The sequence below is a fragment of the Pogoniulus pusillus genome, chromosome 1 (assembly GCF_015220805.1).
Source record: "Pogoniulus pusillus isolate bPogPus1 chromosome 1, bPogPus1.pri, whole genome shotgun sequence".
NCBI lineage: Eukaryota > Metazoa > Chordata > Aves > Piciformes > Lybiidae > Pogoniulus > Pogoniulus pusillus.
Genome location: NC_087264.1, coordinates 33,343,912 through 33,371,445, shown reverse-complemented (window position 1 = coordinate 33,371,445; position 27,534 = coordinate 33,343,912). Strand labels below are relative to the sequence as shown.

The 27,534-nt window shown below is 42.8% G+C and overlaps 1 long non-coding RNA gene across 1 annotated transcript in view; it reads right to left on the bottom strand.

The window, feature by feature from the left end:
* Window positions 1–27,534, bottom strand: part of LOC135180754 (uncharacterized) — a 111,859-nt gene that overhangs the window by 35,706 nt on the left and 48,619 nt on the right. The window contains exon 3 of the long non-coding RNA XR_010304551.1: window positions 4,562–4,657. This is a non-coding gene — a long non-coding RNA (uncharacterized LOC135180754). The remainder of the gene's footprint in view (window positions 1–4,561; window positions 4,658–27,534) is intronic.

Below are 27,534 nucleotides of genomic sequence, written 5' to 3'. Positions count from 1 at the left end.
AACCTACTAACCACACCTTTTCTAATACACCTCAGGAAGCCATCGACCTTCTGGCTACAAGGGCACATTGCTGGCTCATGGACATCCTTCTGTCAACCAGGACTCCTAGGATCCTCTCCTCTGCACTACATTTCAACAGGTCAGTCCCCAGCCTACAGTGGTAAATGAAGCTGTTCTTTCCTAGATGCAAGACCCTACAAGGGAATGCCACTATCACTACAGAGGCAAAGCCAGGTTCCTCCCTGCAGGTTGTTTCATTTTCATTTTTTTTTCCTTTTATGCTTTCCCAGAAGCAGGGGGGAAAAGGCTACTCTGTCTCAGTTGCTTCTTATTCATTGAATGCTGCTACCTGAAGATTCAGGTTTAAAAGTAAGGTTATATGAAAGCTAATTCTCTGGAAGTGTGTGGGTAATTTTTCAACATGGTACATAAGGAATTAGACATATCCCATTAAAACCAGCTGGAATTACCTATGTAATTCCTTGCATACTACCCTGAAATTTTACCCTGAGCCTCTAGCCACTTCTGTTTCCCAAACCTTCCTAAGGCTAAAATCACTATGAAGAACATCTGGGCTCTGTTCTTTGGGGATTTCTATTTTATTCTATCAATATTTTCCCTCATTTTAACACATGAAAATTGTAATTAGATATTCCCATATTAGGCATATGGGAACATCCATTGCAGATGATGCTCCCAGGAAAATCTGGTTTGTGGCTCTCCTGTGCTTGCCACTATTATACCTTTAATTTCTGATTCAGGAGCATTTTGCACCTGTCAGTCATAGCTAAATGAGGTGCTGTATGCTGAGGATTCTCTTGGTTTCTCACTCAGTGCTTACACTTTGTCAAGGTTGCACTGGACTCTGCAGGGATGGCTTACAAACATGCTCCCACTTATTTAAAGCAACAAAAACTTCACCCACTGATATCTATGTTCAGCAGAATGAGGAGATTAGGGCGGGGAGATGGGGGAAATCTTCAACCTTTCCTATTAACCACTAAAACCAAAAAAACTCATTAATGTTCACTGAGAGTTCCTAAATTTATCTATCTCTCTATATATATAAATAAAAATATCTTTTATTATCTATATTTCCCATATATATGTACATCTACATGCAACCATATACGTAAAAATACACATTGATTTTTCCAGTCAACTGAAGCAAGCCCAAAATGGGCAACTTGGGCTTAAATACCATACTATCGTGATGAAATTAGGCTAATTAAAGCATGCTGGGATCATCTGCAGTTCTAGAGCTCAATATTTTTATCAATTCTACCATTCTTCCTCAGCTGAGAGAAATGTTATGTGAGTCCATTCCTTAAAACAGAAAGCTTGCTGCTTCTCCTTAATTTGGTCAGGCAAATATTGACTCCACCAGTTCTAAAGCATCCTTTGACCACTTTTTGAATCAGCTGATTAGGGTGGAGAAGCATTCTGGAGGTTTTTATGCCCTATATAGCCAGTACAATAACAGACTGAGTTATCTTCTACATTCATATATTGGAATTAATTGTAAGACTGCAAAATCAATATTTCACCTAACTGTATATGCATTTAGGAAGGTGTCCTGTTGAAAATATAAAAACTCCAATGTCTTTTTTCTTTACCTCAACCTTTTTCCTATTACTCGTATGTAATTTACACATATTACAGATTGCTTTACTCCTGCTCATCCTGATCATCCAGTCCAACCTCCCTGCTAAAGCAGGATCACCCAGGGCAGTTTGCACAGGAATGCATCCAGGTGGGTATTGAAAATCTCCAGAGAGGAAGACTCCACAACCTTTCTGGGCAGTCTGTTTCAGGGCTCTGGCACTCTCATTCTAAAGAAGTTTCTCCTCATGTTGAGGTGAAATCTTTTATGTTCCAGTTTGTATCCATTGCTCCTTGTCTTATTGCTATGCACCACCCGAAAGAGCTTGGCCTCCCCCACTTGACACCCACCCCTCAGATATTGATAGACATTAGTCAGATCCCCTCTCAGCCTTCTCTCCAGACTAAACAGCCACAGGGCTCTCAGTCTCTCCACAGGGGAGATGTTCAAGTCCCCTAGTCATCCTTGTGGCTCTCTGTTGGACTCTCTCCAGCAGGTCCCTGTCTCTCCTGAACTAGGGAGCCCAAAACTGGACATAGTATTCCAGGTATGGTCTCAGCAGGGCAGAGTAGAGAGGAAGAAGAACCTCCCTACTCCTGTTGGACACACTTTTCTTGATGCACCCTGTTGCTGGCTCTTAATATACAGAACAAAAAAAGTAAACATTGTATGCCTGGAAAGGGCCTTTTTTTTCCATAGAGTACAGACAGCTACTGACTCAAATTTAAACTAACATTTGCCAGACTCTCAAATTTGCATTAGACCATTTCCAGTGTTGAAATTATGACTTTAAAGAAGTGGATGTGCCTGACTTGGTCACTATTCTGTGTTTTGCTTTGTGTAGTTAAAAATCATATAATCCCAAAAGCTTGCTCTAATCACTGTCAATGTGGTTATTTCCCAGTTACACACACCAGTGTCCTACTCAGCTCTGAAGACGTGACTGAATGTGATTTCTGCTTTTACCTGATGCAGAGGCAGAAATGCATCATTTATTTGCTTCCAGATCAATTGTTGCTTGCCATGTTTTGCTTTGCCTCTTGTTTTCAAATTAAAATTAAAAAGAAAAATATCTATCTTTTGAAATTATTGTTAAAAACTATTCACAAATATATTTAAACATATACTGCAGTTGGCCTGGCTATAAAATTTAATCATTTAAAATCTAGTTAGTTTGTACTGGTAGACAACTAATCTAAAAATTTCATTGCTGTCTGGAATGAGGTTGGGTGTCTTCAGTCACAGAATCACTGAATGTTAGGGATTGGAAGAGACCTCAAAAGATTATCCAATCCTCCTGCCAGAGCAGGATCACCTAGGGCAGATCATATGGAAATGCTACCAGGTAATTTTGAATGTTTCCAGAGAAGACTTCACAACTTCTTTGGGCAACCTGTGCCAGGGCTCTGACACCCTCACAGGGAAAGAGTTTTCCCTTCTGTTCACATGGCACCTCCTCTGCTCCAGCTTGGACCCACTGCCCCTTGTTCTGTCGCTGCACATCCCTGAGCAGAGCCTGGCTGCATCCTCCTGACGCTGCCCTGCACATCTAGCAGCAATGAAGGTAGTCCTCAGGCTCTTCTGTTCCGAGCTCAAGAGCCCCAGCTCCCTCAGCCTGACCTCATCAGGGAGATGACTCATAGTCTTCATCACCCTTGTGGCTCTGCACTCTCAAGCAACTCCCTGAGGTTCTCTTGAACTGAGGGTTGCAGAACCAGACACAATATTCTAGATGCAGCTTCATCAAGCAAAGCAGAGGGGAAGGAGAACCTTTCTCAACCTACTCACCACATACCTTCTAATGCATCCCAGAAAGCCGTTGGCCTTACTTGGCACAAGTTACCATAACTGAACCTCAAAGATCACTTCCAATACTGTTCAAGTATTGTACAGGTGAGTATAATATGCACAGATACTGGTGGTCTGTGGAAACAGATCATCCATATGACTTCTATATCCAATGATACTTTGCCATTTGTGAAAACAAGCAACTCTGTGATCAATACAGAAAATTACTGAACCATGGAAATAATTCATAACCACAAAAATCACAGCAGCAACTATATTTTGTCTGATTCCTGTGTTCAGCAAGGAGTTTGCATATCTCAACTGCCTGCTTCAGACTGCAGTTATTATTAAGGCTACGTGGAGCCTTCTAAAATGAGCTCTGTGTGTGCACTCAAGTGCATGTATTTGTGCATGGTACACAAACAGGTTTTTGTGTGAGCTTTGGCATATTGCATGAGGCAGGCTGCTGAAACATGAATAAAGACAGTGGGAAAAAGGCAATGAACATCCTGCTGGTAATCAAGGGAAAGGGATTGCTGCAAGCTTCCCTTGTGTCAAATCTCAAGTTTTGCCCAGAAGCTCCCAAGATCATTTCTCAGCCCTTAGGTTTTCAGGCTGAATTCTCTCTCTTGTTTACTAAATGAACTTACTTCTTATTTTATTTAAACTGCACAAGGTAGGTGTATTTGATTTCCTTGTAGGGAATGCAATATTTAACAATTTCAGTATGCACAGCTGTGAAAAGGTGAAGCCTATTTTGTGAACATAATTTAGGGGTAATTTTAAATGGCATACCTTTTTCTTCAACTCCTTGCCACAGCCTGAAGCTGGAAAGATAAAGAGCAGCTCATATGCTCTTTACAGTTTACTCCTGAGAAACACTGACCACAAAAGTCAGTAAACATTCATCATGAGCTTTAGGCTACTTTCCTTGGATTTGGCCTCAGGCTAAGCTGAGGGCTAAAAACATTTCATGAGGGAGTTAGAGTTTTAAGAAAAATAAATATATGGCTAGTACAGCATGGTTATTCAGCTTGGTCTCATGCTGGAAAAATTCCCTCTCCCAACAAATACCCAGAATATTCTGTTATCTGCCTGTCATATTATAAGTGATAGTGTGGTTGTAAGTCACCAATATGCTAATCCACAGAGCTGTTGTGACCTACTTACCACATATTTCTGCCAGAGCTTCCCATAACATGTCACATTGAATCCACTCTGAGAAGTACAAACCAAATCTCCTTCAACCTATTTAGCACAAAGATTCTGTGGAAGGGAGAGAGAAGGAAAAAAAAAATTAAAAAAACCACAATAAAAAAAATAAATAAATAAAAGAGAAGCACAGCAAAAGAGAGAGAGAAAAAAAAAAAGCTAGGTCAAGTTCTCTTGTTAATCCTGGGCATCTGTGACATAAAGCCATGTTTGCCACCGTGTACTGCCATAAGCAATGACAGGATTTCTCATTAAGAAAGAGGAGAAAGTCCCCATCCAATACCATTTTATGTAATGTAGAGGAAACTTGAAAGGTTCCTCACTAAATATTTGGTTTTCTTAGTGCAGTTACTTGATCCTTTTAAGCTAACTAATACTTAAAATAAACAGATTGTTGCTTTAAACATTGATTGTATCTTTAACTCTTCATCTTCCTTGCAGTTTTGGTTTGGTATATTCAGCTCTTAGGAAGGTCTTTCTACTTGAATGAAACAATAAACAGATGAGAAGGAAGGATGTGGAAAAAGAAAAACCTTTAAGTCTTTAAAGATTTTAACAATATGTTGTCATTAACCTGAGGGGAGTTTAGGTTTGCTTTGTTTATTTCAAAGTCTAATATATTTGAGGTTTGTAAGGTATCGTTAATACAGGAAAGTAAAATGGCAGGGAATATATTAATCAAGAATTTTTTAAGTAGTTAATATAAAATTTAAACAGATGCACTAGGGAAATGCTCTGCTCTTGGCAAGATGAGAAATGCTTCATCCAGATTCACAAAATAGCTCCACTAGGCCAAGAAGCCATCAGTCTTTATTTACCACTGTTATCTTAAAGAAAATTTCACCTAACATAATTCAGAACTAAACTAACAAAAAAGATAGAGGAGGAAGCTATGGGTTAACATAAAATTACTGGGTACTGAGGCCCATTGAGCTTAATCCTGATGCACACCAAACAGAGAACAGGAGTCAAAAATGTAGAGCACCATAATCTTTGTTCCTGTGTTGGCCAGAGTGTGTCCTTTCAGCAGCTGCTAGTGAGTTTAAATGCCTGTAAGCACAGTTTCTTGTTGACATGTTCAAAGCAACTTTTTTTTTTTAACAAGACATTTTAATACTTCAACCTTATCTTCCTAATTTACTTTAATTTCCCAGATTATACCCAAGGTTATCATACTTTATATATATACACATTTGTTCTTCTTTCTAAAGAAAAAAAAATGAGGCATATTTTATTTCCTCAATGTCTAACTAATCTTACAAACAAAGAAAATTCTTGCTTTTTAGAAAGCCAAATTCTTCCACTCCAATAGTCGTTATCACAAGATAAATTCCCAAAAGGCCTAATAGAATTTCCTAGGATTTTCTGAGCTGTGGGACACTGGCCTGCCTTACTGTGTTTTCTGAAAAGCAGAGCAGAGCAAGCCCTCCATCCAGTCTGATGGGGAAGGGCAGATCCTTTGAAAGTGGAGGCAACACAAAATCATTTGTGGAACATTGCCTTAGGACTGCATCCCTTTCAGTCCCTGTTACAGAATCCCTAATAATTGAACAGAGTCACTGGAAGAACACAAACTTTCCTTCAGGACTTTGAACCCTAACTAACTTTTTTTCCCCCTTCTTTCTTTAATCTACTGACTTAAAACATCAGGGGAAATAATAAGCAAGGTTGTTTGTTTTTTTTTTTAGTGAAAACAATATTTGATTTGCAAACTCAAACGCCTTGCCTAGGAGAAAACATCATGAGCAAAGGAATGCGCATTCTATTATGTGTCTACTCATGAATCCTACCTTTTATTTCTCTCTATCTCTCCAGTTTCTATAATGGCAGCAATGATCAAAAGAAGTGAGCTTGGATACTTTCAATTCTGTTTTCTACTTCTGTACCAAATGATGTGCCAAAATCTTGGAGCTGTTAGTCTTTCCTCACAGGAAACTTTCATAAAGAGGAAGAAATATAGCCTGGCCTAAACATACCAGAGGTACCTTCCACTGTAACATCAACTACTGCTTCCAGTTGCACCCTGGCTGTGTGCTAACCAAGGCACTACTATTTAAGCAGATTTTATGGCTGAATTTCCACTAATGAAAAGGAAGGTGGAATGAATTTTAAAGTAGTGTTAATAAGAGGTGAACTTACACAAGTGTAAATGATTCAAAGTTGATTCACACTGGGAAAAGATCACAGGGTTGGAAGGGACCTCCAGAGATCATCGAGTCCAACCCCCCTGCCAGAGCAGGACCATAACCTAGTGCAGGTCACACAGGAACACATCCAGATGCAAGATGCAAGAACCCACGGAGTAAATTATAGTATTTGCTGACTAAAATTATTCTGATATAAAGAAAAAGACTTTGGATAAATTCAAACACAGAAGCAATGAATAATATACCTGCAAGATCTTTACGATGAGGGCAGCAGAACACTGGAACAGGTTGCCCAGGGAGATAGCTGAGGCCTCATTCCTGGAGATATTCAGGGTCAGGCCTGACTGGGCTCTGGGCAACCTGATCTAGTTGAGGATGCCCCTGCTGACTGTAGAGGGTGTTGGGCTAGATGACCTTTGGAGGTCAATTCTGTGGTGGAGGGCCCATAGGCCCAAAACAGGCTTATACCTGTTCACCTATCAAACGGGCACAAAGGGACACAAAGGGCCTGGCGCCACAAAGTCTGGCCTGCCCAGGGCCCAGGCTACGTAATGAGGCTGTGTGAGCTCACGCGCCTAGCTTATGGCCTACCGAGTGCAAGGCCTCTGCTCTCCCCATGTCTGGGGGAGCCAGGCCTGTGGACCCTGCCTAATATGGTATGGTTCTGCTAACTGCCGCCCTGATTGGCCATTCTTGTGTCCAAGGGGCAATTAATCTTGGCCCACATTGATAAAAAGGATATACACAGGTGAACAACCTGCTTTTGCTTTGCTGCCCTGCTCTGTGCCCTGCTCTCTCTGCTGTGCCCAGCCATGCTGCTATTGCACACTGCCCTATTGCTTGCCTGGTAAACTCCACTGTTGCAAGTTACCAGGAGCAGACCCTGGATGTCTGCATGCGATCGGCCTGCGTGCCCAGCATGACATCGTGCTGAGACTGCACCACATCTGCCTCTATGCTGGAAGTCCTGCTTAGAATCCCTGGACACATACACAGATCGCCCAGAAGAAGCCAGGAGACAAGGTCAGAGATTGCCTGTGTCCTTTCCCCAGAAGCCAGGAAGATCCAAGCCTCAACGCCCAACAAGACAGAATCGCCTGAAAGCATTTGGGCACTGTCTGGACTGTGGCTAGCCCCCATGAGGGTAATAATAATAATCTGTGAGTAAATGCTTAAACAGAATCACAGAATCATAGAATCAGCCAGGTTGGAAGAGACCTCCAAGATCATCCAGGCCAACCTAGCACCCAGCCCTATCCAGTCAACCAGACCACGGCACTAAGTGCCTCATCCAGGCTTTGCTTGAACACCTCCAGGGACGGTGCCTCCACCACCTCCCTGGGCAGCCCATTCCAATGCCAATCACTCTCTCTGGCAAGAACTTCCTCCTAACATCCAGCCTATGCTTTCCCCGGCACAACTTGAGACTGTGTCCCCTTGTTCTGTTGCTGGTTGCCTGGGAGAAGAGGCCACCCCCCCACCTGGCTACAACCTCCCTTCAGGTAGTTGTAGACAGCAATGAGGTCACCCCTGAGCCTCCTCTTCTCCAAGCTAAACAACCCCAGCTCCCTCAGTCTCTCCTCATATGCCTCTGTGTAATTCTCCACTCCCTTCTGCCATGGAGCAGAAAGAGCTCCTTGAGCCCATCTACCAGGCAAACAGCGTTACTGGCTGCAAGCGGCATTTGACCGCAGGAATAGTCTCTTCCAGCTCAATTAATGGTTATATATTTTTGCTGGTTATATCAGATGTAGATATTACCCACAGATTGTTTCCATAGCCATGTAAGAACCAAAATATTATTCAAATTAGTGGTTGGGGGTGGCAAGAGTTCTGAATAGCAACATTAATAAATAATATTAATTTGGGAAAAATATCATCTCGCATCAATTGGTTTCCCCTCCACAACACCTTCCAACCCAAATCATTCCATGATCCTGTGATTTGTCATCCACTTCATATTTTGAGCACCACACAGTTACTGCACTTAGTCAACCCAAATTTCATATGCAAGGTTCTTGACTCTCTGCATGTGACAAAGTGCCATTACTTGCAGGGGAAAACAACTCTAATGCTAACGAGATTGTTTAGACTCTTGCTAGAGATCTGATACAAAATAATGCCTCCAAGCCTCAGGATATGATTTTACACGTTCCTAGCCTGTTACCTAACTCCATTACTAAGAATGCACTCTGGCAACCTTCCTTTGAAGATGAACAACTATTACAGGGAACATGCTACATGCTAGACAAACAGCCTTAGCTTAAAGTCCTGCCAGATTATCGTGTTGCCTTTTATGGATCTGAAATGCACTTTAAATCCACAGCAACATATTGCAACCTCGTGTGTCTATGATCCTATTAACAGAGACAAAAAGACCTCAGGGAAAAAGGTAACTATGGATTGGAACAACATAGTAATTACCACTGTGTCTTGCCAACACAGAAGTTATGCAGAGTGACTGAGATAGGCAAGTTAGGGATTGCAGAGTCTTAAAATACTACATAGAAAATCTTCATGGGACTGTTTGACTTTCAGACCTCAGCAGGAAGAATGAACAGATTAAAGAAAAAGGTCTCACCAGATATTAAATTATAAACAAGAACCTGTATTTTCATACCAACCATGCTACAGAGATATAAACCTTGAGTCTCTTTTGCTTAAGTGGGTTTGAATCTTCCTTCTTGTTTGTTTTTTTGAAGATAGAAAAGGCAGGCAGGTTAACAAAATCTTTATTCAAACCTAAGTGACATAGTTTCAGTTACTTCTCTAAGAGAAACCTTTTGTGTGACAAGTGTGAAAGTGTTTGTGAGATTTAGTGCAGCATCCTGAGATTCAGGAAAATAAGATGGGTGTGTACATCCCAGACAAAACTTGCTTCTTAACATGGACACAAACCTGTGAACTCCATACTTTGTAATCAAAAAATCAGCTTTAAGAAAGTCTAATATAAATAAAGGAAAATCAGAAAAGTGCCATTTTATTGAGCATCAGCTGGGTTCCACTTGGTGTGGGGAACAAGAACATATCAGATGTGTTGGTTCAACATTGCCTTAGCACAATCCCATATTTTCAGAACAGAAATCTAGCCCAAGATAATGAAATCTTCTGTTCTAAATCCGTGTCAGCCTGACTGGCAAACCCAGCCCAGAGTTGTAAATCCTGGAAACCTGCAAAACATGGCAGACCACCTCTGTAACATCTAGATGTGAGGATCACAGAATCACAGAATGTTAAGAGCTGGAAGGGACTTTGAAAACTCATCCAATCCAACTCCCCTGCCAGAGCAGGATCACCTATACCAGATCACACAGGAACACATTGAGAAAGGTCTGGGATATCCCCAGAGAGGGAGACTCCACAACCCCCCTGGGCAGCCTGTTCCAGTGTTCTGTCATCCTCACATTTACAGGTAACTTCCTGTGTTTCAACTTCCACCCATTGCCAATACATTGATACCTTGAAGCTACACTACATTATCAAACCAATCAGATTGAGCCTGTCCCCTGACTCTCAAACCAAAAGACATTGCAGGGTGTGTTTACACAACCACACTCTTCCATCCAAACAATTTGTCATCCTCACAATGCCCAGCACACTCACTGCTCCGTGACTTAGTGCTAGCCCTGAACCTTGCCTGGATATTGACTGGGACTAAAACCATGGCAGGAATCTTGTTCACAATTAAACCACTTGGATGGCTACTGAAAAAGGCCCCTACTTTGCTCACTTTACTCTTAGGTACAAGATTGTAGCCTCAGAGGCTGAAGTCAGAACTGTACAAACTTGCTTGCTTCTTGATTTGCATGAGGAAATCTTATGGCAGTAAAGTCAAAAATATCTGGCCAGTCTGAGTGCCAGGTGTGTTCCAAAAGCTCAGAACCTTGATCCAGAACATCCTGAAATAAATAATGACCAGTAAGTCTGGACTACAAACTTGCCTATGCTCCTCATCCCAAGGGGTCCCAAGAGTCCTAGTTTGGGTGCTCTTACTTCCCAGGAGTGGGAACAGGAACTTAGCTCACCAATCTTCAGGCAGATTAGCTTCTCCTTACCCAGCAAGGACTGAAGTAATACTTCACTGAGTATACTGTGATAGCTTGCTTCTCAAGGTACGGAATCCCAAGTTGAAATATATGTGCTTCTCCTGATTGAAAACATGGGAATCTCTAATCATGAAAGAAGAAAATCAGCTCCATCCCAGCTGAAACCAGGACAATCTCTGTTGTCTGAAGAGAATACACTGTCATCAGTAATTATTTTTTTTAATGACACTTTCTAGATATACAAACTGATAAAAGCAAATAGAATTAATACACGCTGAAACACCAGCTGTCAGAAGTGAGACGCCTAAAGCTGCTTCCAATGCAACAATATAGAGGAGGAAGCAAGTGGAACTTTGCTAAATATATCCCCCATCTGAAAGGGGATTCTGAAATTAAAAGAGCAGCAACAATCAAAGCAAGGAGTATTGTAGGGCTCTACTTCAAAAGGAGAGATGTAGGAATATTTCAGCATCTTCAGATGAAACTAACTTTGTTCAGCAAACCTTAACTATGTGACTTCCACTGCTCCACCAATGCACTGTCTGCTTACTGGGCTCCTATTTTCACAACTTTAAATAGAGAACTGGTGATAGAGCTGGGCTTCTCCATCTTGGAGTACTTTGATACTGACCATATGTCCACTTCTCTCTTGATACAGCCCAGAGAGCCAACTGCATCCTGGGCTGCATCAAGAAAAGTGTGGCCAGCAAGTGGAGTGAGAGGATTCTGCCCTTCTACTCCACTCTGGTGAGAATCCACCTAGAGTACTGCATCCAGTTCTGAAGCTCCTATTACAGGAAAGACCTGGACATGCTGGAACATGTCCAGAGAAGGGTCATGAAGATGCTCAGAGGGATGGAGCTCCTCTCCTATAGAGACAGACTGAGAGAACTGGGACTGTTCAGTTTGAAAAAGAGAAGCTCTCAGGAGACCTTATTGTGGCCTTCCAGTATCTGAAGGGAGCTTGCAAGAAAGCTGGGGAGGGACTTTTTAGGATGTCAGGTAGTGACGGAACTGGGGAGAATGGAGCAAAACTAGAAGTGGATAGATTGGATGCTAGAAAGAAGTTCTTCACCATGAGGGTGGTGAGACAATGGAACAGGTTGCCCAGGGAGGTGGTGGAAGCCTCATTCCTGGAAATTATTTAAGCCAGGCTGGATGTGGCTCTGGGCAACCTGATCAAGTGTGAAGTGTCTCTACCCATGGTGGGGGGGTTGTAGCCAAATGATCTGTGAGGTCTCTTTCAACCCTGACAATTCCATGACTCTGTGGGTTAAAGGCAGGCATTAAACTGATGACAAAATGAAAAATGCAAGAGAAGCATCACTCACAGATGAAAGAGATGCTGTTAATATTGTGATTCCTGTATCTTAACATTAATGATCTGATAGTAAATTTTAACATTTCATGTTGGGTTTTTTCTTGAACCCGAATACACTTCACAAGTATGAAGGATGAAAATACCCATGCCCTAATTTTGGACACAAATCACTTGAGCTAGTAAAGACATTTTGGGAACAGAAATTCTGTGGTAAAGATTGCAGTTTTCCATATAGCTTTAGTATTATGCTGCAAATCACAGAATCAGAATCACAGAACCTTGGAGGTTGGAAGAGATGTCCAAAGATGATCTAGTCCAACCTGTCTGCTAAAAGCAGGACTGCCTAGGGTATTTCACACAGAAATGCATCCAGGCAGCTTCTGAAAGTCTCCAGAGAAGAAGACTGCACAATCTCTCTGAGCAGCCTGTTCTACTGCTCTGTCACCCTTACTCTATGAAGAAATTTCTCCTCGTATTGAGGTGAAACTTTCTACACTCCAGTTTGTAGCTGTTGCTCCTTGTGTTATTGCTGCTGACCACAGAAAATACATTGGCCCCAGCCACTTGACACCCACCCCTCAGATATCTGTATACATTGATCAGATCTCTCAGCCTTCTCCTCTCCAGACTAAACAGGCCCAGGGCTCTCAGTCTTTCTCCACAGGGAGATGCTCAGGTCCCCCACTCATCCTTGTGGCTCTGTATCTCTATATATATCTATTCATAACCCTCTACACAGCCAATATATGCTCTTAAAAGTCAGTTAACAATTTTCTCACCCTTTAAAATATTCTACAAAGGCAAAGCCCTAGAAGAGGCTGGAAATAAAAAAAAAAAAAAGGAAAATAAAGAAAAACCCAAAACAATTAGAAAAACTTTAATCACCCATCATCTCAACTCAAGGAAATAACATGTGAGTTGCCTGAGCTGAAAACAAATGAAAATTGTTTTTTAAAGTGCCTTTAAGACACATCAGGGAAAGCCAGTGTGTTAATGCTTTGGATCTATTCCACAGAAGAAACTGGGGTTTTAGGGGAAAATCAGCGTAACAAGTAGCAGCAGATCTGACAAAAACCTGCTTATTCTGATTAAATTCTGAAATTTAAAATAAATAATTTATTATTCATTTCCCTGAACCAATTTGCTAAGGATAAAAACCTTCGTAATGTTTCAAAGGAGATCTTAGAAGAAGCTTGGGCACATTGTAGTTCTATGGCACCTGTCAATCAAAGGGCCAACACCTCTATTTTAGACACCCTTTAACTTCTTCACTGTCCAATTATAACACAGAAACGGAGCTGTCATTGTCTGTGAAGTGATTTCTGACAAATAACTGAAGTATTGCTGTGTTCTTCAGTTGTGACAGTTGTTATTTTTAGGGTTAAGAGAAGGAAGAGAATGGGCACAGTTATTTTACAGTATACAAGTCAGGTTGGGTTTAAACTGAAACAGTAGCTGTAGAGGAGTGATCCACTATGCAGATCTAAAAATAATAAGGTCATATTAATCAGGCAAGTTTAATTAATGTACTTTGGTACTAAGAGCAGAAATTTATGGGTTGTTTTTTTTCCTTTCAGAAAGGAGGAGTCACTCAAATATGTGTGCACACAGCTGAAGCAAAATACCCTCCTTAAGTTCTTCCCAGGATTGAAGCACAGACTTAATCTGAAATATGTGTGTTTTGTTACAGAATATGAATACACTGTCTTGAAAAGGTGTTTAAGGCCAGGCTGGGTGAGGCTCTGGCCAACCTGGTCTAGGGTAGGGTGTCCTTGCCCATAACAAGGGGTTTGGAACTAGATGATCCTTGTGGTCCCTTCCAACCCTGACTGATTCTGTGAAATATTTACACCACAATACTGTGACAACTGATGCTGAATTTGTCACTTTCAGGGATCACAGAATCACAGCATACATCAAGTTGGAAGAGACCTCCAAGATAACCCAGACAACCTTCAACCTGGCACTGAAGGGTCAACACTAAACCACATCCCTAAGCACCAGCTCCACAGGCTGCTTGAACACCTCCAGGGATGGTGACCCCATCACTGCACTGGGCAGACCATTCCAACGTTTGAGACCCCTCTCTGGAAAGAAATGTTTCCTAATATCCAGCCTGAATCTCCTATGGTGCAGCTTGGAACCTATTGCTTGCCACCAAGAAGCAGAGGCTACCCTCTTCACATTTCAACCTCCCTTCAGGGAGCTGTAGAGAGCAATGAGGTCTCCCCTCAGCCTCCTCTTCTCCAGCCTGAACACTCCCTCAGTCCCTCCTCATAGCACGGGTGCTTCAGGCTCTTCCTTTATCTGGATGCACTCCAGCACCTCAGTGTCTCTCCTATATTGAGGGGCCCAGAACTGAACACAAATATCAAATGTGGCCTCACCAGTGCTGAGCACAGGGAGATGATCACTTCCCTGTATGGCATCCCACTCCTCAGCACATCAGTTAGACAAGAAGTGTTTCCTTGTGGCATTAAAACAAAGGAGGCTCTTGAAGATTAGACTCACTGAATTAATTAGAGAGAGGTGTAAAGCAGACCTAGTTTAAAAAGCACACTAGCCACTGTCAGGACTGGGATATAAGGATGTAGACAAACAAATATAATAGCTAATAGCTTTCACAGACACTGAAAACTTAGTATTTTTATATTCACAGGTAGCTGTGCATATATGCTAGTAGTAAGCATCCCTATCAGGCTCCAACTGCCTATGTAAAAACTGATACTTAGTACAGAAGCAAAAGGATTACAGGGCAATAGAAGAAAGATAATTGGCTAAACTAAGGCCGAATGTGTATCCATAAGGCATGCACAATAAGCTCCACTGTTTTGTGGGATAAGTGGAATACCAGACCTTGTTCATTCAAGCTGCCTGATGAACTAACCACAGTTCCAGATAGTTTAGGGAGCTGATAATCACTGCCTATAAAACTAATAGTTCTGATGCAGATTCTCTCCTGGAGCCAATTGCTGAAGAGAGGAAAACTGTTGAACACCTACTCACACTTTCTGATTCCAAGGAACTGATTTGTTGCAGCTTTGATAGAGGCAAAAGCAAAAACAGGCAGTGAGCTGCTTTAATTTATGCCACTGTCAGAGTCTCTCACAGTCTCTCTACCGCTGGAGTTCCTCTCTGCCACAACCTTTCATGCTCTGCCTGGGGATTTCCCATGCAGAGCTATCTATACGTGGAAGGCACAGATGGTTTGCATATGCGCAGTAGGCTTAACATATCTGATTTACTGTGTATCTGCAGACCATCTGCGCAGCACATGTGCAGCAGGTCTGATGTGTACTGGACACATTGGACTTACTGTGCATGTGCTACACAGTTAATCTGCACACACACAGTAGCCACAGCTCTGACTGAGTTGCCAGACATCCAGATGGCCAGAGTCCTTAAATCCCTTCCAGAGAAATGCTGAAGATGGAACGAGGACGTTTGGGTTTGTTGTTTTGTTGGTTGGTTGGGTTTGTTTTCTTTTTTCCTGGTGTATATCATTATCTTTTATTCTCAAATGCAGGGGCATATTAAAGTGGATGCCTCGCCTCATCATGTTTTAGTCTAACAAAGAAATTCCCTTACACAGTGGGCAATGCCATTCTGGTCATGTATGTCCGAAAACTGGCTAAAGAGAACAAAACAGAGCTGTGATAAAAATTCTTCTCCTTTAACTTTTACAGAACAAGCAAATCCATTACAAGTGAACCACAACGGCGTCTCTCTGCAAGGATTGGCAGCCACCTCAGATTTTCTGTTCTGACTATAAACAGCCTTTCAGTCTGGAAATTTTTTAATTATTCAGGTTAATGCTCAGACAACTCAGCAACCCATATTGTCTGCATGCCACAATCTCAGGAGATGTGTTCGTCATCTCAGGCCAGTCCTTGCCATTTGGCTGAGTTTTGGCGTCTTACAGCACACGTGCTGCTTTGTTTCCCATCATTCAGACTGCGACCTTATATTCTCCCTAATGTTCTAGGCAAAATTTCCCTCCAATGACTGTTCCATGAAATTAAGATTCAGACTTTAACCTGAAAATAACTTCTCAGCCCCAGCAATGCCTTCAGTAACAGCAAACTGCAAGTGCCAGCATGTGGAGAATTTATCTAAATAGTACTTAATTGATAGCTGCATATTGATACAAGGATATATGGGAAAGCAGGAGGAAAAAAAAAGGAAGATTCAAGTATATGTCACCAAAGATCGAAAGAACTGCTTAAGTCTCATCAACAGATGTGAGAATGTCTAACAAAATCCAATCAAAGTCAAGTGCAGTGGTGGAATGGTTGATACACAGAAGAGCTGTGCTGCCATTCAGTGAGACTTGGACAGGCTGGAGGGTTGGGCAGAGACAAAGGGAATGAAGTGCAACAAGGGCAAGCATAGAGTCTTGCAACTGGGAAAGAACAGCCCCAGGTATCAGCGTAGGTTGGGGACTGACCTGTTGGCAGAAAGTGAAGAGGAAAATGGTCTGGGAGTCTTAGTGGATGGGAGGTTGACCATAAGCCAGCAGTATGTTCCTGTGGCCAGAAGAGCCAATGCCATTCTGGGATGCATTAGAAGGGCTGTGCTTAGTAGGTTTAGAGTGATTCTCATCCTCCTCTATTCTGCCCTGGTGAGGCCACATCTGGCATTCTGTGTCCAGTTCTGGGCCACTCAGTTCAAGTAAGACCTCAGGAAACTACTTGAAAGAGTTCAGCATGGAGTCACAAAGATGATTAAGGGAATGGACCATCTCTCAAGAGGGGAGCCTGAGGGAGCTGGGGCTCTTGAGCCTGGAGAGGAGGAGCCTGAGGTCTCATTCATGTCTACAAATATGTAAAAGGTGAGTGCCAGGAGGATGGAGCCAGGCTCTGCTCAGTGATGTCCAACGATAAGACAAGGGGCAATGGGTGGAAGTTGAGGCATAGGAAGTTTAAAGGAAACATGAGGATTTTTTTCTCTGTGAGAGTGACAGAACACTGGAACAGGCTGCCACAGGGGGTTATGGAATCTTCATCTCTTGAAAATATCCAAAACCCACCTGGACATATTTCTGTGTGGTCTGGTATAGGTGATCCTGCTCTACAGGGAGGCTGGACTGGATGAGCTTTCAAGGTCCCTCCCATTCTGTGATTCTGTGATTTTTCCACCTGCATTATGGATATTAATTCTTGACAATCTCCTCAGAAGTTGTCTGCTTCATCCACTAGAAGAGAGGAGGGTAACACACTTTATGTCACTATATACAATTTTGCAAATGTTTTGTAGATTGGAAGTGCTATGAAAAGTGCTGCTTATGTTGTATTGTGAGTACTTAAGCAGTAGGAAGAAGTGTTAATCGTACATGCCTTTGAAGTCTGAGTGCCCTTCACTGTGTATAAAAAAGTATTGGGGTTGGACTCAATGATCTACAGAGGTCCCTTCCAATCCCTAACATGCTGTGTTCCTCTGATGTCCCTAAAAGGCCCTTTTCTAAACTGCTTTACCACTACATTTTTTTCACCCTCACTCATTCAGTCAAATGATCATAGAATCATGGAAGCAATCAGGTTGGAAGAGACCTCCAAGATCATCCAGTCCAACCTATCTCCCAGCCCTATCCAGTCAACTAGACCATGGCATCCAGTCTTTTCTTGAACACCTCCAGGGATGGTGACTCCACCACCTTCCTCAGCAACCCATGCCAATGGCAAATCACTCTCTCTGTGAAGAACTTCCTCCTGACATCCCATTCAGATTTTTTTTCTATTAACAAAATATCAAAGCAACTTCTTGTAATAAACAGCTCCATTAATCAGGAAAACCTGAGTCCTAGAGGCCAAAATGTCAGGCTTATCTTATCCTACAGGAAAGAAAGGGAAATCCATAGGTGGAAAAAAACATGTTGGATTTTTTTCTTATTTGTTCTCATTAATGTGTCTAATCATTTCTAAAAACTTAAACATAAAAAATTCCTTCAAATTCTTGCTCAAAAAATAGAAGGTAATGAATGAAAGCTGGGGGTTTGTTCAACATAATCTGCAAGCAGCAACAGGTGATGACTTGCAAAGCAGGATCATTTACTAGGAGTGGGTGTAGCATACTTGGCACATTTTTAATGTCCTTAGCATATTTTATTGCAAAACTTGTTAAAAGGGATATGCTGCAATTGATCTGCTCTTAGTAACAGGATTGAAAAATATTGCCAGAAGTTGTAGCATGTACCAACACAGAAGGATGGGGGAATTAAAAGATGCCTATTAAAATTAATTGCAACCTTCAGAGGTAGTTACTCCATCTGAGATATTATTTCCAAGTAGCTTTGTACCTATACATTCTCACTGCATGCTATAACATTCTTTTTATATTACAAAATCAGAGAACCTTAGAGGTTGGAAGGGACCTTCACGGATCATAGACTCCAACCCCGCCCCTGCCAAGGCAGGATCACAGAGGGTAACTTGCACAGGAATACATCCAGGTAGGTTTTGAAAGCCTCCAGAGAAGAAGACTGCACAACCTCTCAATATCTCTATTGATGATCTGCACCAGGGGATCAAGTCCAGCAATAGTAAGTTTGCAGATGACACCAAGCTAGGAGCAGAGAAGCTGGATATGTTGGAAGGTAGGAGAGTCCTGCAGAGGGACCCTGACAGGCTGGACAGGTGGGCAGAGGCCAATGACATGAGATTTAACAAGTCTAAGTGCAGGGTTTGGCACTTTGGCCACTATAACACCAAGCAGAGCTACAATCTGGGGACAGAATGGCTGGAGAGCAGCCAGGCAGAAAGGAGCTTGGGGGTACTGGTAGATGGTAGTTGAACATGAGTCAGAAGTGTGCCCAGGTGGCCAAGACAGCCAATGGCATCCTGGCCTGGATCAAAACAGTGTGGCCAGTAGGATGAGGGTGGTTATTCTTCCCCTGTACTCAAAACTGACCAGGCCACACCTTGAGTGCTGTGTCCAGTTCTGGGCTCCTCAGTTCAGGAGAGGTGTTGAGACACTGGAACATGTCCAGAGAAGGGCAATGAAGCTGGTGAGAGGCCTGGAACACAGCCCTTTGAGGAGAGGCTGAAGGAGCTGGGGTTGTTTAGCCTGGAGAAGAGGAGGCTCAAGGGTGACCTCATTGATGTCTACAACTACCTGAAGGGAGGTTGTAGCCAGGTGAGGGTTGGTCTCTTCTGCCTGTCAACCACCAACAGAAGAAGGAGACACAGTCTCAAGTTGTGCCAGAGGAGATCTAGGCTGGATGTTAGGAGGAAGTTCTTCAGAGAGAGTGATTGGCATTGGAATGGGCTGCCCGGGAAGGTGGTGGAGGTGTTCAAGAAAAGTCTGGATGAGGCACTTAGTGCCATGGTCTAGTTGATTGGACAGGGCTGGGTGATAGGTTGGTCTGGATGATATTGGAGGTCTCTTCCAACCTGGCTGATTCCGATTCTATAATTCTCTGGGAAGCCTGTTTCAGGGCTCTGGCACCCTCACTGTGAAGAAGTTTCTCCTCATGTTGAGATGAAACCTCTGTTTCAGGTTATAGCTGCTGTTCTTTGTCTTATTGCTGCTGACCACCAAAAAGAGATAGGCCCCAGACAGATACCCACCCGCTCCTCAGATATGGATAGACCTTGATAATATCCCCTCTCAGTCTTATCTTCTACAGGCTAAACAGCCTCAGGGCTCTCAGTCTCTCTCCATCGGGGAGATGCTCAAGTCCCCTAATCATCATTGTGGATCTCCATTGGACTCTGTCCAGCAGGTCTCTCTCTTCAACTGGGGAGCCCAGCACTGGACATTGTAATTCTGGTATAGTCTCAGCTAGGCAGAGGGGGAGAAGAACCTCCCTGGACCTGCTGGACACATTTTTCTTGATGCACCCCAGGATGCCATTGGCTCCCTTGACCACAAGGGCACATTGCTGGTCCATGCAGAACTTGCTGTCCACCAGCACTCCAAGGTCTTTCTCCATGGAGCTGCTTTCCAGCAGGGCAGCCTCAAACCTGTACTGGTGGCCTTTGTTATTCCTCCCCAGATGAAGGACCCTGCACTTGTCCTTACTGAACTTTATGAGGTTAGCCTCTGTCCAGCACTCAGATATCATTGGATAGTTGCTCAGCCTGACAGGGTGTCAGCCATACTCCCACCCAGGTTGATCTGAAGGTGACGTGGAGGATTCCTGCTATACCCAGACCATTGAGCAGATTACTTGCTGGCTAAGTCAAATCTGAATTTGTATGCCATGTGAGACACTTTATTGACAAGTATATTTTAAAAAAATATATATTTAAAATGTTAGCAGTAAGCTTTATCTGCTTTCAGTTTCCATCTTTAAAACAGATGGAGGCTTAAATACCATAAAATTGAAGACTTTCATATTTGTGCATTCATAGATGGCACAGAAAATCAAATACCCTTCTCTTAAACCACTCTTCTAGGAATAAGAAAATCAATTGAACAGCGTACATTTTAAAGTGACACCTGCTTTTTTTCCATAGATACTTCATGTGTAAGATTGAACATCCACCAGGGCAGAAAACTCAGCAAGACTGGAACTCAGATGAGCAACATAACCACCTGGCAATTAATAATCGAGTTACTCACAGTCTTCAAACTTGTTTAAATATTTTACAGATTTCCAGTGACAGAACAGTAATCTCAGAATGTTGGCTGGCTCACACATAGAAAAGATATAAATCTCAATTTCAATTTCCATTCTGATTCAGTTAAGGAAGGAATTTGAGCTCAAATCCCTCATCGCTTAGGTCACCTTAACAATTAATCAAAACCTTTGGTTATATTTATCTCTGTTTATCTTTTTTCAGGTACAGTATTTTGCACTTTTAGTAGCAGTGCTCCAATGCCCAGGAATAACATGAAAGAGTTTTCTTATGTGAAAGCCGAGAGGAGAAGAACACAACAGTATGTCCTTTTGGTTTAGACACTGCCATACCCCTCTCTGGATCGTGTTGAATCACCATGGGCAAGTTTTTACTTCAACTGTCAGCATGTGCCCAGGTGTGTAAGTGGATGAGGTAGACTGGAGTCTCACCTCTTCCTTTCTGTCACAGAGAGAAAAGACTCCAGTCGGAGTCTAACCACCTGCCCTTGTAAGCCTCCATCTCACTCACTGCACACCTCCAAAATAGATCCAATTTCAAGTGTAAGAGAACACCAGCCAGATGACGTTAGTCTTAACTGAATCAAAACAAAGCCAACAACACAGACAGTAAGAATTACAGAATCACAGAACCTTGAGGCTGGAGGAAACCTCCAGAGATCATCCAGTCCAATCTCCCTGCCAAGCAGGATCCCCCAGGATAGTTCACACAGGAATGCATTCAGGTAGATTTTGGAAGTTTCCACAGAAGGAGACTCCACGACCTCTCTGGGTAGCCTGTTCCAGTGCTCTATCAGCCTCACTGTAAAGAAGTTTCTCCTCATATTGAGGTGAAACCTTCTGCATTCCGGTTTGTAACTGTTGCTCCTTGTCTTATTGCTGCTGACCTGTGAAAGGAGATTGGCCGCAACCAGTTGACACCCACTCCTCAGATACTTGCACACATTGGTCAGATCTCCTCTCAGACTTCTCTTCTCCAGACCTAACGCAAGAAGTAACTCTTGGGTTCAGAATAGCTCTGAAGAAAGAGACTTGGGTGTATTAGTTGATGAGATGCATTCTTGTGCAGCCCAGAAGTCAAATGGTCTCCTAGGCTGCATCAAGAGTGTGGCCAGCAGGGCATGAGAAGGGATTCTGACCCTTTACTCTGCTCTGCTGAGACCCCTCCTCAAACACTGTGTCCAGATCTGGTGTATCCATCACAAAGGCACAGAGCTGTTGGAGTAAGTCCAGAGAAGAGCCACAAAGATGATCCAAGAGTTGGAGAATCTCTGCTGTGAAGATGGGCTGAGGGAGCTAAGGTTGTTCACCCTGGAGAAGACTCCATGGGGATCTTAGAGCTGCCTTCCAATACCTTTAGAGAACCTACAGGAAGGCTGGGGAGGGACTTTTCATCATAGTGTCTATGATATCCATTTGCCTTAGCAGAGCCTTTAGGAGGAGCTGCTCCATGAACTTGCCAGGCACAGAGGTGAGACTGACTGGTCAGTACTTTCCAGGGTCATCCTCTTTTTCCCTTCTTGAAGATGGTCATTATGTTTGCTCTTCTCCAGTCAGCAGGAACTCCTCCAGTCTGCCATGACCTTTCAAATATGTTGGACAGCAGTTTAGCCAACTTCATGCACCAGTTCCCTCAGGACTTGTGGGTGGATCTCATCAGGCCCCATGGACTTCTGAGTGTTCAGATTCCTTAGGTGCTCACAAACATGATCTTCAATTATAGTGGGCAGATCTTCCTTCTCCCAGTTCTTACTTTTTCCTTCTGGGACTTGGACATTGTGGTTGGAGCCCTTGCCATTGAAGAATGAGGCAAAGAAGTCTTTGAGTACCTCAGTCTTATCCATATCCTTTGGCAACAGTTCTCCACTTTCCTTCTGGAACAGTCCCACATTCTCCCTAGTCTCCTTTTCTTACCAGTATAGCTGAAAAAGTTTTTCTTGTTCCCTTCAATGTCCCTAGCCAGATTTAATTCCAGCTATGCTTTAGCTTTCCTAACCTGAGCTCTGCTGGCACAGAATTTCTTTGTATTCTTCCCAGGTTCCCTGTCCTTGCTTCCACTCTCTGTAGGCTTTCTTCTTGCATCTAAGTGTGTCCAGGAGCTCTCTATTCATCCAGTTAGGTTCAGCATAGCACCTTTTCTTGTGGGTTCCTCTACCACTTGGAGGAGGAAGTTATCATTAATGCATTCCAGGGACCTCTTAGATTCCTGGTTCTCTGCTGTGTTGTCCTCCCAACAGCTGTCAGGGTGGTTGAAGTCCCCCATGAGGACCAAGGCCTGTGACCATGAAGCTTCTCCTATTTATTTTTAAAGAGCCTCATCTGCTTCACCTTCCTGATCAGGAGGTCTGTAGCAGACTCTTACTATGATGTTGCATGGTTTGAAGTAGAGGACAGTAGGTCTAGACAAGAACTCTGGAAGAAGTTTTTCAGTACGAGGGCAGTGATACTCTGGAATAGTTTGTCCAGAGAGGCTGTGGCCACCTCCTCCCTGGGGATGTACAAGAAGGCTGGATGAAGCCTTGAGAAGCCAAGTCTAGCTGAGAGCTGACCCTGCCTGTGGTAGGGAGGTTGTAATAGATGATCTCTGAGGTCCCTACCAACCTAAGCCATTCTATGATTCTATCCCATCATTAAAGTTTTCCATATATATACACATGTGTGTGTGTGTGTGCTCATAATCATGAGAGGAAAATGAAAGTATCTGTGGAGAAAAAAAATAAAGCAGGAGAAAGGGAGCTGATCTTAAAGTGCATGATCACAGTTATGTTGTATTTCGGCAACAGTAATCACACAATCATTCATTTGTAAACACTTGATATGTAGCTGAACAAATGTTTATTAACAGCAATTTGCTGAGAAAAAAAAAACTTTTAATATGAGGCAGGTAGGTCACCTCAGGAATATGTTTCCTATCTGACAAGCTGTTGAAGATCACTCACAATTTTTCCCTGTGGTTGTTTTCTTTTTTTTTTTTTTCTTTCTTTATCTCTTTATGTCTTTTTTCCCCCTTTTATCTCTTTTTAATTTTTTTTTCCCCCAGCAAAAGAAAGTTGAAACAGGAAATCAAATGATCGAAAGTACTGATCTAAAGAAAGCTCATTTGGGGAGTTGGGTTTTACCAAAATCTGTGCTGCCCTAACCACCCATAGAGCTAATTTTCTAGGAGAAGGATTTTCTGTTCAATGGAAGCAGAAATCACTGCTCCAAACATTTTCTTCATCGTATGCAGTACTCTTCTTAGCAGAAGCAGTACCACTTTGTATGAATAACAAGAAACATCTTTATCTAGTTTCATTGCCACTCAGCTTCCAGCATGGGTGGGCAGAAATTGCATTTAAATTTTAGGTAATAGTTTCATTTGGCTGTTAACTTGGTATTAATGAACTTCAAGTGCCTGTTTGCTGCCTATAAAGTAGCAGAGTGCGGCAGAGAAACGGACAAGTAAAAGGAAGATCTTAATGAAGAGTCAGTTTATGGTAGCACCTCAATTGCCGACAGATTCAATCTCTTCTATGCTATTGCAGACCGTAGTGCTCCTTTTACTGCTTGTCCACTACCTAAGCATTCAAGGGAGGATATAAGAACTAACATAGAACGGAGTAATAGATTTGGTATTCAAGGCTTTGGAAAAATCACTCCTGTTTGGCAGTCAGCAAGAAGAGAGATAATGGAAAAATGAGAGGGAGGCTAAAAGATTTCAAGATTCTGTTTTGAAGAAGATCATTGAGCATTTCCACTGACATTGATCCAACTAATGTATGTGGTTTCAAATGTGTAAATGCACTTGGAGATTCTGAGGCTCTCTCTGTAAACCCTCCAAAATTAAAGAACTGCTGCTGAAGTCTGGAGGATTTGTTCACAGAAAGCTTGCAGGGCTAAACACTGTGACAGATGCATTTTGACATTGGAATGAAAAATAAAAGAGGGGCATAAAACCTAAATTGCTAATTACATTTTTTTCCCTAGAATATGCAATGATAGCTATAGGAGAAACTGGGTTTGTTTACAGCTCCAGTGATTCAATAAATCCCATGTAACCATTAAACCAAACCTTTAAAGCCAATAAAGGAGCAGGAAATCCCACAAATGTCCCAATCTATGATATCACATCTCATGGTTTACACAATCAGGAATTAGTTTGTATAGATCTGATCCATCAAGGTAAATCATGGGTTCTGTGGACTGGCTATGAACAGCACTGTGGGGTGGGGAATGGTTTTGGGCAGGGCTATGTTTCTCTCCATACAGGTGGGTAGCCTACAAAAAAAGGGATTAACTGGGCCCCTTGCTCTTCACTGGGCTGAGTGGTTTAAGATCACCAAATCCAACCATTAATCCAGCACTGCAGGGTCACCACTAAACCAGGTCCCTCAGCACCACATCTACACAGCTTGGAAATCCTACCAGTGATGGAGACTCCATTACTGCCCTGGGCAGCCTGGACAAGGCCTTGGCAACCCTTTAGGAGAAGAATCATGGAATAGAAACATAGAATCAGGTTGGAAGAGACCTCTAAGATCATCCAGTCCAACCTGTTACCCAGCCCTGTCCAATCAACTAGACCATGGCACTAAGTGCCTCATCCAGTCTTTTCTTCAACACCTCCAGGGATGGTGACTCCACCACCTCCCCGGGCTGCCCATTCCAATGGCAAATCACTCATGTTTGACCTAAACCTCCCCTTGTGCAACTAGAGGCCATTTTCTCTTGCCTTATCACTGTCTCTGACCTCCTTCTGGGGAGCTGTAGAAAGCAATGTATGCAAAGTGCAGCTTGGCTCCAGCTGCCTCTGGGACAAGGGGATGACCCAAGGACAGATCAGGAGTATCACTGTGCAACATCCTTCTCAGTGTTTGTAGCAGAGCCAGTTTATACAAAAAAAACCAAACACCAAACCACCCCCACATTACATCACATTTCACAACAGTTAAAATTACAACTTACATTCTTAAACTATCTTGGTGGGAAATATTGAGCCTGGGTTTTTTTTCTGTCAATAAAATGGCATAGGGTCAAATGCTTGACAGGTAATTAATTTTCATTTTAATAATAAAAAAAAAGATGAACCTTTGAAATCAAGTACTTGAAAGTAGAAGGAGACTAACACCTTGCAAAGTAAAGAATGTTGCTAGAGAATTGTAGAATAGTTTGGGTTTCAATGGATCTCCGAAGGTCATCTGGTCCAATCCCCCTGCAATTAGCAGGGACATTGTCCACTAGATCAGGCTGCTCAGAGACTTGTTGAGCCTGACCTTGAATAGGTCCAGAAATGGGGCCTCAGTTACCTTCCTGGGCAATCTATTCCAGTGTTCCACCATCCTTATGCTAAAGAAATTATTCCTTACATCCAAACCTGTTCTGCTGTCATTCCTTACCATTGCACTTGTCCTGTCCCTGCAGGCTTTGCAAACAGTTCCTCTGCAGCCTTCTTGTAGACCCCTCTGGCATCGGCAGGGTACTAATTAAATTTTCCCCAGAGCCTTTTTTTTCTGCAGGCTGCACAATCCCAGCTCCCTCAGCCTGTCCTTGTAGAAGTGCTCCAGCCTTCCATCATACTCATGGTCCTCCTCTACACCCACTCTATCACATCCACATCCTTCCTGTGTGGAGGGCTCCAGAGCTGGATGCAGTACTCCAGGTCAGGTCTTACCAGAGCAGAGCAGCAGAATCCCCTCTCTCCATCTGCTGGCCACATTTCTTTTGAGGCAGCTCAAGATGCCATTGCCCTTCTGAGCTGCAAGTGTACAACGTTGGTCTTATCCAAGTATTATCTCCTATTTTTGGAATTTCTATAGGATTCCTATCTTGGCTGCACTTCAAGAATCTGTCTATGGGTTGCATTCCTGAGCCTATCTGCCTTACAAATCAGATATAATAAACTCCGATGGCTTCACTCGCCTGCTACTGCCTGAAGCAGAATTACAAGAGCTAAATGGATTCTCAAAACTCCATCAAGACTCTGTGTCACCTAAGAACTGTAAGCATATGACTTTATGGAAACTAACCCCACAACAGCTTGAAGAAACCTCCAGTTACCATCCATTCACATTGAGAAATGTTTGACTTAGAAATAAAAAACAATTGTTCAAAAGACCACATATATGAAACAATTTGGAACAGGTTGCCCAAGGAGGTGATGGAAGTCTCATCTCTGGAGGTCTTTAAGACCAGGCTGCTCAGATACACATCCAGCCTGATCTAATATGAGGTGTCCCTGCCCACAACAGGGGGGTTGGAACTAGATAATCCTTGAAGTTCCTTTCAACCCTGACAATTCTATGATTCTATGAATTTACAATGAAAAACAAATGCAATTAATTAGAAAACATTATGTTGATAGCCAAGTAATTTAAGTAACACGGGTTAAATTTTCATGACAACTAATTGGTTTACTCCAGTTACAATTAGCTGTTTAGTGCTGCACTTCCTCGCATCTCAGAGTGGCTTAGGCTAAATGCAGCCTCTGAGCTCATCTACTCCAACCTCCCTGTCATGGGCAGGGACACCTCTCAACTAGACTCAGCTGCTCAAGGACTCATCCAACCTGACCTTCAACAACCCCAGGGAGGAGATAACCACAGCAGCCCTGGGCAGCCTATTCCAGAGTCTCACTACCCTCATACTGAATAATTTCTTCCTCAGCTACAGCCTAACCCTGCTCTGCCTCATCTTCAAACCATTCGCCCTTGTTCTGTCTCTCAACACCCCTATGAAAAGTCCCTCTGCAGCCTTTCTGCAGAATCCCTTCAGGTATTGGAAGGCAGCTCTGAGATCCCCTTGGAATCTTCTCCAGACCAAACGCTCCCAGCTCCCACAGGCTGACCTCAGGGCAGAGGCGT